Genomic DNA, 16988 nt, shown 5'->3' on the forward strand with positions numbered 1-16988 from the left:
CATCATTGATGTCGGAATACGTCGACATTAGAGCCGTAAAAAATTCCGAAACATCTTGTTGTGTTCGTTCTTCGAAGCGTTTTCCGACAGATCTTCTAACCGCTTGAATGTTGCAATATTTACGTTCACCATACGCGCAGATAGCATCAGTCAATGCATTCGATGCTTTATTTTTCAGTATTTGTTGCCTAATACGTACGCAATGAAACGCACATTGTAATATTACATTAGCGTAACACGAAACAGCATCGTTATTGCAAAGGCCATATATTTTCCACGTAACTATACTTTCTGGTTCCTCACAATCATAATTCTGCACATCATCAATGATATTAGGGATAGCCCATCGACGATCGTACATTTTCACAACCTTTTTCTCGGACGGATTGATTTGTGGCAGTTCAGATTTGAATATAGATCTCAGTCGATTATATTCTACAATGGCTCTCGAGTTTGCTTTAACTGATGCTGGATTGAAATTTATCAAATGTAGGCCTTCCAATTTACTTACTCGTGACAAACCTACATAGGCTTGACCATCACTGAATACAGTCGTTCCTAAATCCATCATTGCATTGTTACATGTAATTCCTTCGATTATAAATAATTCGACATTCTTTAATTTGTCTCTCAAAGTTTTCAAGACCATGTCTGACAATTGCGTATATTTTGGTGTAGATTCATGACTAACCGGTAGTTGAAACATTCTATGGATTGTCAAGCCATCGATATTGAATGCTGCGATACCCGTGGGAGCAGATATGGCAGTCGTTTTTTCCAAATTTATTCTGATCCAATGTTTAATCGTTTCAATTAGAAAACTTTTCCCTGTACCACCCTCGCCACTTACGTACAGTCGCAGAATCTGATTCTTATCTTGTAAAACTTGGCATACTCCATCAAAGACTCTTTTCTGGTCTTTGTTCAATTGCGACATCATTTGCGATAAATCAATCGGGTCGTCAATCTTACCAAAATCTTCCAGATCTTTCATCGCGTCGTCAGCTTCTATCGGATTACAATCCAGTTCATCGTCATCGGATTTGTCTCTGTCTGCTGTTTTCAGATCATTTTCGCGCTTCTCGATTAATTCAGCAACGTTCTCAAAAGCTTTCTGTATTTCTTCGAGCCTTTCGTGATATTTCATTACTTTCGTTAAAACAGACTCTGAATTCTTAAAGGCATCCGTGTAAGTCTCGAATGTACCTTTGAGTTTACTCAAATCTCTCCATGGTTTGAACAGAAGAAGCAGCGAGTAAAAGTATTTTTCGGGCTCAGTTTTTATATTAAATCGATAATGGTTAATTAAATAACCCTTTTTTCGTTTTTTTAAAAATAAACCCGATGCCAGTTTGTAACACTTGACTTCGTCATTATTTGACATCTGTTTCGTAATTTCCCAGAATCTGGCAAAATCGTACAAATTCAATGATTCTAATTCCTGAGGTCTATTTGGATAGTAATCATCGATGAGTGACGAACAGTAAATATTTGTAGAATTTTCATCAAGAGCTTAAATTTCATTAAATGTTTTAACTTTTCTATTTCTCACCTCATTAACATCGATCCATTTGACCATGGTATCATTATCCGTACCGTACAAGGGATTCCCTAATAGTGTATCCGCAGCTTCTAAAGCACCGCATTCTCTGTTATTTAATGAACGCATTGCAAAATTCCACAGTTTCGATGCCAAGGACTTATTCGAATCTATCACTTCAAAGTCTGTATTGCATTTTTCCGACTTTGTCGTGTATTTTGTTAAATATGAGTTTAAAAACTCTGATTTTTCTCTAATAAATTGTATGTCCATATTTCCCTTCCAGGCTAATTTGATAGACGGATTATAATCATTTATAAACCTTTCCGACTCCTTGCGAGGAAGATCGTACAATCTGCTCTTACTGCGTAAATTTTTTCTACCGACTATCGAAGTGATAACGTCTCTTAAAACGAAATTCTCAGTAACTGGCCGAGGAAAATCGAACCGACACTTTCTGTATATATTAGTTTCCGTTTTTTTCGTACGCATGCAATACGAGTTATGTTTATGATTCTGATCACTTATTACCGTATCGTACAACGTTGGCGAAACATTTTCATCTGGAATTTCACACGTTACGTACTTTTGAATAAACGTAGCAACTTCTTCATCCGGCGATTTTCCTAATACTGGAGCATCTTTTATCCAAATTATACAATGCATGTGCTGGATACTTCTACGTTGATATTCCAGTCGCCAGAAGTAATGAATAACCTTTCCTATAGGATTATCGGACGAACAAATAAAATCAATCATGGCTTTGAATTTTATGCACATGAATCTAGAAGTACTTACAGGATCGTATGCGATTAGTTCGTTGATGCCTAACTTCTCTTTATCGGGATTCATATCTCGTAAATATTCACCCAAATCGGACCATTTCCATTCACTAGGACTCAAAGTCAAAAACCACGTCGCTGGACCGTAATGCAAAGTCATGCATTTTACATTATTGGACGGTTGTCGCCAAAATTGATCCGTATTTCTCAATTTTGCGAAAATACTCATTAAATTCGATTCTAATTCGTAACCTTTCAATTCGTTCAAGTATCTACCAGCAGTGTATCTCTCTCGTGGGTTAGTAACCATCATCGTATAATAGATACCACTTTTCAACTGTCGGTAGTTAGCATCATTGAGAAGGAAGAACAGATACTGCAGATTCAACCTGAATCTACTATGTTTCGACATCAATCGTGTTCTAATAAATAAATATTCCGGCAATGCAAAGTTTCTATCTTCTCGTTGTCCATTGACACCATCAGGATATAAATCAGGGAAACACATGACATCCAGATATTTATAACGATTATCCATTGGAAAATCTTCAATTTTCACCATTTGATAAAGCTTCAATGCAGATTCGTTATCGATTCTTTTCGCGTGTATTGGGTATATTGTATACTGATCGTTAATATCCGAATGTTCAGTGATTTGTGTGAGAAAAGCCGTACGTTTTAAAACGGTTTGATCATCATTATTTTTGTTTTGCTGTACATTGTACAAATTCAATGCTGGTAATTCCTCAACCACCTCATTTATTTCGTCATTGTCGCTTTCCTCATCGACAATCCTATATTCTGTTTCCTGCAACTTATCCTTTAATAGATCATCAGATGACGCTGGAAGACGAATTTTTGAGTAATGAGGATTATTTTCTTTCAACCATTGTAACCCACGAGAGAGATACACTGCTGGTAGATACTTGAACGAATTGAAAGGTTACGAATTAGAATCGAATTTAATGAGTATTTTCGCAAAATTGAGAAATACGGATCAATTTTGGCGACAACCGTCCAATAATGTAAAATGCATGACTTTGCATTACGGTCCAGCGACGTGGTTTTTGACTTTGAGTCCTAGTGAATGGAAATGGTCCGATTTGGGTGAATATTTACGAGATATGAATCCCGATAAAGAGAAGCCTTATACATTTTATTAATATCTACTAAATTTTCCCAAACCACTTTAGATTTCTTGGGTATACCTCGAACGAGAATGTGCAACTCGTGATTCAAATTTATAGGATCTTCCGGAGGACATACCTTATCCAATGTTTCTTGTAAAGGCAGAGGCAAATGAAATGTTCTACCTTTTCCTAAACAGAGTTCGATTATATAAGTTTCTTGATTTAAAATGTGCTATATTTAAATCATTTAATTATTTTTTTCGTTCAAGTACAATTAACAGCAAAAACTGCATATACGTAGGTATGTATTTGACTCTACTGCCATTACTTGAAACAAATACATTATTCGATATTAACAAATTGGAACTCTGGAATTACGAGTAATTATTTTTCATTGTACAGACTAGGTTTAAATTTTTGAGGACCTTCTTTTGAACATGGCTTGACCTTTTCATTTTTATGATTTTTTGAAGATAGGGTGAGAGAGGACGAATGAGGGTAAGAGAAGACGAGATAGGCGAAAGAGGGTGAAAGAGAACGAAAGAGGTTGAGAAAGGACGTACGAGGGTGAAAGAGGTGAGAGAGGGTGAGAGAGGACAAAAGAGGGTGAAAGAGGACGAAAGAGGTCGAAAGAGGGTGAGAGAGAACGAAAGAGGGTGAAAGAGGACGAAAGAGGGTGAGAGAGGACAAAAGAGTGTGAAAGAGGTCGAAAGAGGATGAGAGAGGGCAAAAGAGGGTGAGAAAGAATGAAAGAGGGTGAGAGAGGACGAAAGAGAGTGAAAAAAGGTGAAAGAGGACGAAAGAGGGTAAAAGAGGGTGAGAAAGAATGAAAGAGGGTGAAGAGGACGGACGAAAGGAGAGTGAAAGAGGACGAAAGAGGGTGTGAAAGAGGACCGAAAGAGGGTGAGGCGACTGAAAGAGGGGAGAGGAATGAAAGAGTGTGAAAGAGGGTGAGAGGAGAATGAAAGAGGGTGAGGAGAGGGACGAAGAGGGTTGAGAGAGCATGAAAGAGGGTAAAAGAGGACGAAAGAGGTGAAAGAGAACGAAAGGAGGGTGAGAGGAATGAAAGAGGGTGAAAGAGGATCGAACGAACGAGTGAAAGAGGGTGACGAGGGACGAAAGAGTGTGAAGTAGACGAAAAGAGGGTGAAAGAGGAACAAAAGAGGGTGAGATGACGCGAAAGAGGGTTTGAAAGAGGACGAAAGAGGGTTGAAGAGGACGAAGTGGTGTGAGAGGGAATGAAGAGGGTGCAAGAGGGTGAGAGAGAATGAAAGAGGGTGAGAGAGGACGAAAGAGGGTGAAAGAGGCGAAAGATGGTGAAAAAAGACAAAAAAGGGTGGAAAGAGGGGCGAAAGAGGACGAAAGGAGGGCGGAAAAGAGGGATGAAAGAGGACGAAAAAGGGTGAGGTAGGACGAGAGAGGGTGAAAGACGGACGATAAGCGGGGTGAAAGAGGACGAAAGAGAGTGAAAGAGGACGAAAGGGGTGAAGGGAGAATGAAAGAGGGATGAAAGAGGGTGAGAGGGAATGAAAGAGGGTGAGAGAGGGACGAAAGAGGGACTGAAAGAGGTGAAGAGGCGAAAGATGGTGAAGAGGACGAAAGAGGTGGATGATAAGAGGGTGAAAGAGGACGAAGAGGGTGAGAGGGAATGAAAGAGGGTGAAAAAGGCGAAAGAAGGGGTGGGGGTGGGGGTGGAGTGGGGGTGGGGTGGAGTTGGGGGTGGGGGCGGGATGTGGGAGGGAAAGGGGTGGGTGGGAGTTGAGGGAGGTGTGAGTGAAAGGCGAGAAGAGATTTATATATATATATAATCCTGATGACGTCAGCGGACGCGGACAGAGAAGAAGAAGAAGAAGAAGACGACGTTTCTTAATTTTTCATGAAAAACGTCACTTTTTGACCGCTTGTATCTCCGGAACGGCTTGACCGATTTTATTTTTTCTTGGTTCAAATTACTCGTAGCGATGCCGCCTTTCAGGTTATGTTACGTGCAATTCAAAATTTTTTATATTTTAGTAGTTCTACACCCCCAACAAATGGACTTTGATGGTGCAGGATAAGGAGACTTGTAGTGTCTTTTAAGGTCTTTTAGGGTTTGAACATGGCCGGAGACACTACCGCGTCTCCTGATATATAACTCACCTCTATATTTCTCTTTTCCTTCTCACATATGGTTTCCGTAACAAAACGTTACGGGAATTTTGCAGAGAACAAGCGAGCGACTCGGTCGTTGTCAAGGGTATCAGAGAGAAATTTAATGCAACGACGGCACGAAGACAGGATTCTGATTCGCGCACGAATAGCGACGACTATACCTAAAGCCATACGGTACATATATGTACATACAATCTCGCTGCCAGCTACACCTGATCTCTCGAAGCAAAACGCTACGGGAGATCGAGGGAACTAAGCTGCGCGCGCGCTCTTGACAAGTGACGCGAATCGTTTCGCAGCTCTCGACGAATTTCGCAATTCTGGACTTGCATCTCGGATCTTCTAACATCCGTTCGCGGCTAGACGAACCGATTTATTCAGAAAAAATCTATGCAGCTCACGCGGGTCAAGTTAAATTATAATATGACGTGCTACAACGCTTCTCTCTCATCCGCGATCGATATATTAATTTGTGTAATCGGAAATTATATATATATATATATATATATGTATAGAGTTGTACATATATCGGCATATTCGATATAATTTATAACGCCGTTTACGCAATGTTATAAATTCTGTTCACATAATTTGTAGCACGACGCAGTTATCGGTAATGCACTAGACACATTACCTCAAAACAGTTGTCACATGCTTCGATAAATATTGCATGATGATCATTTTGCATTCACTTCGCTAACAATTTTCGCGAGAATATGTAGTACTAATTTTGTGTGTCGGGTATCTCAAAATATATCTGTTTTGCTGAACTATAATTGAAAAATTAATATTGTACTTATTTTTAGATAAGAAAAAATTCAAATTATGCTATCACATTTTTTCCAAAAATTATAATCGTAATTTAATTTGATTTGAAAGAAAATATGCAAAAATTTTCTATAAAATGCGCATATGCACTCACAATATATTTCTAAATATAAAGACTATATTACATAAAACTATAAGTTTTTTTAACGTAAAATTTACTATAACAATAATTTATATGTAAGCATGTAACAGCATATTTACATTTATACATATATCCGATTCTTTTTTTAATAAAATTTTATATAACGCACTCTAAACCGTTTTTCTCCAAAATGGGTGAAAAAATAATTTTAATCACTCAACAAAATCCAATACCGGAGTAATATTCTAATCCGTTCGACTGGGAAGGAGATAAAAGAAAGGAGAGCCTGACGAATCGCGGCTGACCATTTACGATTTTCACTACTGCGGTCTCAGGCGGTTGACGTTTACGATCGGCCGCGCGAGTTGCGAGAGCATCATTCCGATTATAGCGTCTCCTCGCTTTCCCGTCCGTTTCGAGGACGGGCGGGAAAAAATCCTCGACGTGCATGCGTTAACGCGCGCGTGGCATACGCCCGAGTATAATTCGGCGCACTCAGGGCGGCTCGGTAATTTCAGAACGCCGTCGGAGAGACGCGTCCAACAATGGCGCGGTAATGCGAACGTCAGCCGTCAACTACTTGATTGCGTATTGTTGTTTGCATTGTACGGGCCCGGGCTTGGCCCGGCACGGCTCGCGCATACAATCACCCACTTTCACGGAACATCCGCGTTGCCTCGCGCGAGCAAACGAACCCTCTCTCGCCTCTTTCGTCCCCCTTGACACGTCCCGCGAATTCTCTATATTCTAGCAGTAGCAGTTTCTCAGCGCTGTGCGCTATCCTTTCCCCGACGCTTTTTTCCGCACTTTTTTTTCGCCACGTATCTTTTATATTCTATATTCCGCGTCCCCGGTCCACCGAGGAGAGCCGGTCTTCGTATCTTTCCGGTATATAAAGTCATTCTCCGGTAAAGACATCGCGATAGCTGACGTAGCTGAAGACCACCTGCCTTCCTCCGTGCTCATTTCTCCGTCATTAATTTAAGACTCTGGGTTATTTTCTCGCAAATTTCCGCTGTCTTGCCCTTGCCTTTATTATATCGGCAAACTGATATGCGTGCAAAAGGCATTTCCCACGAGAATGCGCTCATTTTGTGCCGAAATATGTCAGTGAATATCAGAGACTTGGCTATAATATAAAAAAGCGTATTATTGTATAATTATTATTATACCTATTAATATACTATAATATAATATATTAATTATCCTAATACATGTTATCCAATAAAGCCGTACAAACAACGATTGTAAACAAGATTCTAGTATGTGTAAATAGACAAATTGAAAGCTAAACTAATTGAAATAATCTTTTCTTTCTTATAACAATATTTAATTGTAAATGATGCAAAATCTTTAAGAGCTTCAGCAGCCCTTGTTTCAATTATGTTTAAATAGACAAAACGTAAGATGTACTATGCAATAATCCGTAAAAAAATTTTCTCGCTGTTCATTCTAATTTCACGCAAATCATAAACTCTGACCGAAGATATAATGAACAGCGCCATTCACTCATAGTGCAAATCCTTGTCCATTTAAGAAGCTGAACGCGCAAAATATGCTTTCCGAGAGAAGGAAGAGACAAGGGAGGTTTCGGTAGCATTTCTCTCGACGTCAAAGTGAAACGATCCGAGACACGTCTCGCGAGCACCACCTTCAGGCGATTACATTTGAAACTCTCGAGCGCAGCCTGCGGGGAGAGAAGCTAAAAGAAAGGAGTAAAAAACGCTATCTTCCCTCAACCTGCTCTCATACAGCAGATCTCTACCCTGACTTCTACGCTCGCAGCCACTGTCTTTCACTCCTGGTTTACCTTCTCGAGCCATGATGGCGATGGTGATGTAAGGTTTAATAAAGCCTCCGGGATGTCGCACCACGTTATGCATAGTATAGCGTGCGAAATTTATGTAAACACAGCCATTCGTTGCGCAAAGTCTCTCGGCCACCTCTCATTGTCTCCTCTCTCTCTCTCTCTCTCTCTTTTTTCTTTTTCTTCTACGTCACGCATCCCCTGACATCCCTCACGTAGCCGCATCAAAATTAAGCTTTATGACTTTTTAATATTGATCGTTTGTTGCGTCTCATGACGGTCGTACGACGAAGTGCCATGTGCGGCTGATTGCGAAATGATTATCTCCATCTTTTCATCGTTATCGCCGATGCAGCGTTGTAACGGCAACTGGACACTGTATATAAGTATCTTTAAATACGTCGCTTCAAATTATGCATGCCCGAGATATCTAGATTTCGAGAAATAATTTTTAACACAAATATTTTAAGCTTTTATTATTTTTTTTAATGTATTGTAATTTTAATCGTGACTCTTTATATTATACCGAGCAAATTAATTATTATAATCAATGCGCGTATATATATATATATATATATATATATACTACAAATAATAAAAATAGGATATATGTATTACCTTTCAAGTTATCAACATAAATTATTACGAAGCCATTATAATTACATTAACCAAATTTAACCGCGGCACTGGAGTATTAAAATTCATCAGAACGTAATTGGTATTCGAAATATCGAAATAGTTTTGCAAATTAATATCATGCAAAATATACCATATCTGTAATTATTCTACGACAAACGAGGAATTATAATAGTATCCATATTGCGTAACTTTCGTTGCATTTACTCGATGCACTTTCTATATCCGCTTGTTAAATAACAGTTATAATATATTAATACATAACGATCTTTTTTTTTCTTTCAAAACGGTATATTTTAGGAAAGATAAGAATAACGTCACTATAGTACAACATCACAGACCTTATTCGCAATATTTACAACGTCACGGACTTTCATACTGCTACTTCCCCGCGTGTTCTGAGAAAGATATTGTCGCTACAAGAAAGCACAAGAAGAGACAGCTGCTTTTACACGGTCGGCTGCCAAGCGGACGCGAATAATATACACGAAGCGACAAAACTGCGCCGATATAATGTGCCGAGAAATACTGCGTTCTCTCTCCGCGCTCGCGCCATTCTTAAGTTTCCATGAGGAACACGCAGCAAGCATGCGAAGAAATTGTAGTAAATATTTGGCTTGCGTTTACTAAATGTTCCGCATTTTCGTTTTCTTTGCGACTGTCGTCTGCAACGCGATGCATTTCTGCGCTGTAATAGTCCGCAAAATGCTAAATCGCGCGTGAAACGATCGAAGACGAGCATTGTACCTATATCTTTCTCGTTTATTGTGTATATTCTATCGATTCTTGCAAGTTAACACACCCAAGGGTTTAATTGTGAGTTTTAAAAATTGCCATATGCAATGTGCATGTATATAAATCTCTCTCATTTCGTTTAATTTAATCGAACATAATTACGTGCGCGAAGCGAAGTTATATTATTCTCTGATAATAAAATATTAAAAATTGTAATGCATGCATAAAAATATTAATTAATTATCCAATGCATAAAAATGCAAATATTTATATTTAAAAAAAATAGAATTTTCTACAGGAATGTGTCGATTAAAATATCTGCGTTTCATATAGTCTTGTTATTTATATTCTCCATGCGTCCGCCACGCTGCACGTCTCGCGTGAGACTGATATCTACTACTGACCGACCGCGATTCTGCGCGTCTGCCTGACGGCGACGACCAGAATTACTGTTTCCTACTTTGATTGAAAGATTCTTGAAGAAAATTTTATTTTTTTTCGCATTGCATAATTAATTAATATATTTTTTTGCATTGCAATAATTTTTATGTATGCATTACAACTTTTAATATTTTATTATCAAAGAATAATATAACTTCCCTTTGCGAGCGTAATTATACCTTTTGTATTTTTAATTATATTTTTACACGTGTTTCCACCTCGCGATCGTTCTTAATGTATTTGCATACTTATGATCACGTAGATGCGAGTAGGCTGACCGATTTCTGGGTTTACTACTTAAACTTATAATACAAGACTATAAAAAACAATATAAAAATCATTTTATATTTTGTTTTTTATAAATAATAATTGTACGCGCGTCTCTCCTTTGCAATCGTTTTTAATATATTTGTGACTTCCGATCACATAGATGCGATTAGGCTGACCCAATCTTCGAGGTTACTACTTAGACTCGCTATGCAGGATCGTAAGTATCAATAAAGATTATTTTATTTATATTTCTTTTTTTTAAATAATATTTTACACGTATTTCCACCTCGCGATCACTCTCAGCGTATTAGGCTGACCAATCTTTGGGTTTACTACTTATATTCGCGATACAGGACTATGAAGATCAATAAACATCATTTTATATATGTAATTTTATTTTTAATGTTTTTTCACATTTTCGTGGCCACTTTAAACGTATTCGCGTACTTCCAATCTCGCGTAGGTGTTATTAGGCTGACCAATTTCTGGCCTTGCTACTTAAACTTGCAACGCAAGGAACTGTAAAGATTAATAAAAATTATTTTATGAATATTTCGTTTTTTAAACTAATATTTTACATGTGTCTTCTTCTCACCACCGCTCCAGCATATTAAGCTGACAAATGTCTGGGCTTACTACTTAGGCACGCGTACAGAACCGTAAAGATCAAGAGAAATTATTTTATACATATACATATATAATGTATATTGTATTTTTAATTATATTTTTACACGCGTTTTCACCTCGCGATCGTTCTCAATGTATTCGCATACTTATGATCACGTAGATGCGAGTAGGCTGACCGATTTCTGGGTTTACTACTTAAACTTATAATACAAGACTATAAAGAACAATATAAAAATCATTTTATATTTTGCTTTTTATAAATAATAATTTCACGCGCGTCTCTCCTTTGCAGCCGTTATTAATATATTTGTGACTTCTGATCACATAGATGCGATTAGGCTGATCCAATCTCTGGGCTTACTACTTAGACTCGCGATGCAGGATCGTAAATATCAATAAAGATTATTTTATTTATATTTTATTTTTTTAAATAATATTTTACACGTATTTCCACCTCGCGATCACTCTCAGCGTATTAGGCTGACCAATCTTTGGGTTTACTACTTAGACTTGCGATACAGGACTATGAAGATCAATAAACATCATTTTATATATGTAATTTTATTTTTGATGTTTTTTCACATTTTCGCGGCCACTTTAAACGTATTCGCATACTCCCAATCTCGCATAGGTGTATTAGGCTGACCAATTTCTGGCCTTACTACTTAAGCTCGCAACGCAAGGAACCGTAAAGATTAATAGAAATTATTTTATGAATATTTCGTTTTTTAAACTAATATTTTACATGTGTCTTCTTCTCACAACCGCTCCAGCATATTAGGCTGACAAATCTCTGTGCTTACTACTTAGGCTCGCGATACAGAACCGTAAAGATCAATAGAAATTATTTTATACATATACATATATAATGTATATTGTATTTTTAATTATATTTTTACACGCGTTTCCACCTCGCAATCGTTCTCAATGTATTCGCATACTTATGATCACGTAGATGCGAGTAGGCTGACCGATTTCTGGGTTTACTACTTAAACTTATAATACAAGACTATAAAGAACAATATAAAAAATATTTTATATTTTGTTTTTTATAAATAATAATTTCACGCGCGTCTCTCCTTTGCAGCCGTTTTTAATATATTTGTGACTTCCGATTACATAGATGCAATTAGGCTGACCAATCTCTGGGCTTACTACTTAGACTCGCAGGATCGTAAATATCAATAAAGATTATTTTATTTATATTTCATTTTTTTTAATAATATTTTACACGTATTTCCACCTCGCGATCACTCTCAGCGTATTCGGCTGACCAATCTTTGGGTTTACTACTTAGACTCGCGATACAGGACTATGAAGATCAATAAACATCATTTTATATATGTAATTTTATTTTTAATGTTTTTTCACATTTTTGCGGCCACTTTAAACGTATTCGCATACTCCCAATCTCGCATAGGTGTATTAGGCTGACCAATTTCTGGCCTTACTACTTAAGCTCGCAACGCAAGGAACCGTAAAGATTAATAGAAATTATTTTATGAATATTTCGTTTTTTAAACTAATATTTTACATGTGTCTTCTTCTCACAACCGCTCCAGCATATTAGGCTGACAAATCTCTGTGCTTACTACTTAGGCTCGCGATACAGAACCGTAAAGATCAATAGAAATTATTTTATACATATACATATATAATGTATATTGTATTTTTAATTATATTTTTACACGCGTTTCCACCTCGCAATCGTTCTCAATATATTCGCATACTTATGATCACGTAGATGCGAGTAGGCTGACCTGATTTCTGGGTTTACTACTTAAACTTATAATACAAGACTATAAAGAACAATATAAAAATCATTTTATATTTTGTTTTTTATAAATAATAATTTCACGCGCGTCTTTCCTTTGCAGCCGTTTTTAATATATTTGTGACTTCCGATCACATAGATGCGATTAGGCTGACCCAATCTCCGAGGTTACTACTTAGACTCGCTATGCAGGATCGTAAATATCAATAACGATTATTTTATTTATATTTCTTTTTTTTAAATAATATTTTACACGTATTTCCACCTCGCGATCACTCTCAGCGTATTAGGCTGACCAATCTTTGGGTTTACTACTTATATTCGCGATGCAGGACTATGAAGATCAATAAACATCATTTTATATATGTAATTTTATTTTTAATGTTTTTTCACATTTTCGCGGCCACTTTAAACGTATTCGCGTACTTCCAATCTCGCGTAGGTGTTATTAGGCTGACCAATTTCTGGCCTTACTACTTAAGCTTGCAACGCAAGGAACTGTAAAGATTAATAAAAATTATTTTATGAATATTTCTTTTTTTAAACTAATATTTTACATGTGTCTTCTTCTCACAACCGCTCCAGCATATTAGGCTGACAAATCTCTGTGCTTACTACTTAGGCTCGCGATACAGAACCGTAAAGATCAATAGAAATTATTTTATACATATACATATATAATGTATATTGTATTTTTAATTATATTTTTACACGCGTTTCCACCTCGCAATCGTTCTCAATATATTCGCATACTTATGATCACGTAGATGCGAGTAGGCTGACTGATTTCTGGGTTTACTACTTAAACTTATAATACAAGACTATAAAGAACAATATAAAAATTATTTTATATTTTGTTTTTATAAATAATAATTTCACGCGCGTCTCTCCTTTGCAGCCGTTTTTAATATATTTGTGACTTCCGATTACATAGATGCAATTAGGCTGACCCAATCTCTGGGCTTACTACTTAGACTCGCAGGATCGTAAATATCAATAAAATTAATTTTATTTATATTTTATTTTTCTAAATAATATTTTACACGTATTTCACTTCGCGATCACACTCAGCATATTAGGCTGACCAATCTTTGGATTTACTACTTAGACTCGCGATACAGGACTATGAAGATCAATAAATATCATTTTATATATGTAATTTTATTTTTAATGTTTTTTCACATTTTTGCGGCCACTTTAAACGTATTCGCGTACTCCCAATCTCGCATAGGTGTATTAGGCTGACCAATTTCTGGCCTTACTACTTAAGTTCGCAACGCAAGGAACCGTAAAGATTAATAAAAATTATTTTATGAATATTTCGTTTTTTAAACTAATATTTTACATGTGTCTCCTTCTCACAACCGCTCCAGCATATTAGGCTGACAAATCTCTGTGCTTACTACTTAGGCTCGCGATACAGAACCGTAAAAATCAATAGAAATTATTTTATACATATACATATATAATGTATAGGTAATATTCTATTAAATTAAATAAAATATAATATATATATATATATATATATATATTTGCAATTTTTAAAACTTACAATTAAATCTGTCCAAGTGTTAAATTTCTTTTTTTTCAAATTTAGTACAAATATAGAATTATCAAAAATATTTAACTCGTAAGTTTTCATTTGTGCAAAATTTGAAAAGAAATCAGAGTGGTATTTGGGAAGGTTTACTTGTAAGTGTCACTTAGATAAATAATAGACGAAATTTTATTTGATAGTTTCTTAGAAATGTTTGATATAGATTTTATAAAAATATATATTCTAAATTTTCATTATATATTAAGTACAATATAAAATAATACTCGCATATAATTGATAGCGTTAATTTGGCTCATAAATTTGATTATATATATTTTTTCTTTCATTTCTATTATTGTTTAATTTTTGCAAAGCACTTATTTTTCTAGTTTCAGATAGAATATATATTTCTCAATTAACTTTTCGATTAATATATATTTCCTATCCTATCTTATCATTCTCTTCCATACAAAAGACGCAGAGAGCAATAAATTAACGAACGGAGGCGATCGGGAGGTTACAAGTTAAGAATTAATAAGGGCTCGATATATATTAGCCTGCAAGTAGAGAGATCACGATATATAACTCGCGGCGAGACAAAAGCCACCCGAAATTGCCTGCGATCTTAGTCATCCGCGGAAGTCGATCTTGCGCGACGACAGTGTGGCCGGAAACTTTCTGATTTAAAGCCATTCGAAAAGTGGTCGACAGTGTCGTCGGAGATATTTAAGGTTCGAGTCGTCAGTAGTTGTCTATAAGCGTTCTTCCCGGTCTTTCCTCTCTCTCTCTCTTTCTCTCGGTATACATCTTTCCGTCTCTCCTCGGGCTGCAATACGGCGGAAAGTGGGCGCACTCCGAGTTAGACGGGACAATGGAAACTTGCATCGTACGTTAGGCAGCAGACGTGCCGTGACACACACATGCCCGCGTAGCCGCGGACACCGTCTCGACACAGAGAAGAGGCGATGGTGCGGTGGCCCGGGATCATGTGCCTCCGAGATACATGGACACACTCTCTCGCACACATAGATACCTACATACACACACATATACGCGGTTCTCTCTCTTTCTTGTCTAGGACGATTTGATAAGGCGGAAGGGAGATGGAAGGAGCCGAGCATCGGCAGCAGAAAGGGGCATCGCGGAAATATGCGCTGCCCATTGTCTGCAAATATTAATCGTCGACCGAAGTTCGAGTTCGGCCGTCGTTTCTCCTCATCCTCCGGGTTCAGCCCTCGTGAAACTCGAGAGCGTGTTCTTCTCCGTTAGATATCTCCTTTCCTTCTCTATTCACCCCCGTTCTCTATTCGTCTCTCTTGTTGTATTAAAATATCTTTGAAAGTAGGAAGGGGAGATGCTACGGGGAGAGTCGAAAAAGAGAGATCGAATGCTTTTGTCGCATGTAAATGGGCTTGGTTCTACGTTTATGGACACACATACGTAGATCAGGTCGAAAGCGGATGTAACCGCACGTTTCCTCCCTTCAAATTTCTTGTCGGTCCTCGTAGATCGCATTAGAATACGTCTGTTTCGATGATACTCATTTCGCGAAAGTATTTTTCACCCAGATATAGATTTTCGAAAAGCGAAAACGATACTGTTTATTTTCTCTGGTTACTAGAAATAAAATAAGAGTATAAGAAGAGAAAATGAAATGAGAATATATAAGAGTAAGACATAAAGTTTTGTTCGAGGATATTCCTAAAAATCGCGAAAATAAAATTTCCACGATTATTTTGTATTTCTTAGATCGTACGTCTCTATTTGAAACGTTTATTCCAGAAAAGATGTAGCGAGACAGTTGACAGGTTTATTTACGGTTCTGGTTGAATTTAATATCTTACCCGCAACGAGCTATTTCCGCACGATTTGTAATAATAAAAAATTCTGATCAATATTAAATGAGTTTCAATTTTTAAGAAAACACGGAAAATTCTCAACCACAATATGTGTCCCATTTATATTTTTGTATAATTATAATTAAATATCACGATCTATATTGACAATTAAATTGTATTTTCAGTACATTAGAACTAATATTATTACGTAGCAAGTTATTTTTATGTCACATGATACAAAATTTGTTTCTTTTTATTAGAGGGATCATTAAATTGTTAGAACTTAGTATTCAATGGAAGCTAATGAGAGCAAGACGGTCAGGAAGTCAGGGAAAATAATAATGTAAAACATAAGCTACTACGGAAGATGATGATCCCATTTATATTTTTGTATAATTATAATTAAATATCACGATCTATATTGACAATTAAATTGTATTTTCAGTATTATTACGTAGCAAGTTATTTTTATGTCACATGATACAAAATTTGTTTCTTTTTATTAGAGGGATCATTAAATTGTTAGAACTTAGTATTCAATGGAAGCTAATGAGAGCAAGACGGTCAGGAAGTCAGGGAAAATAATAATGTAAAACATAAGCTACTACGGAAGATGATGATAGATGAGCTGATGAGTCAGGCAACTATAATTCTGTAAAGTCGGAAAATGCATACGTCACATGCATTATCAATCAGTCACTGATCCTGATGTAGCGCGTATACTTTTTCAAACTTATTAAAACAGAGACAGTTGTTTTAATATATGACGAACGTATTCATTACGCACATCTACTATCTTTACTAATTACT

This window comes from Nylanderia fulva, unplaced genomic scaffold (assembly GCF_048542155.1).
Source record: "Nylanderia fulva isolate GAGA-0341 unplaced genomic scaffold, ASM4854215v1 Scaffold54, whole genome shotgun sequence".
Taxonomy (NCBI): Eukaryota; Metazoa; Arthropoda; class Insecta; order Hymenoptera; family Formicidae; genus Nylanderia; species Nylanderia fulva.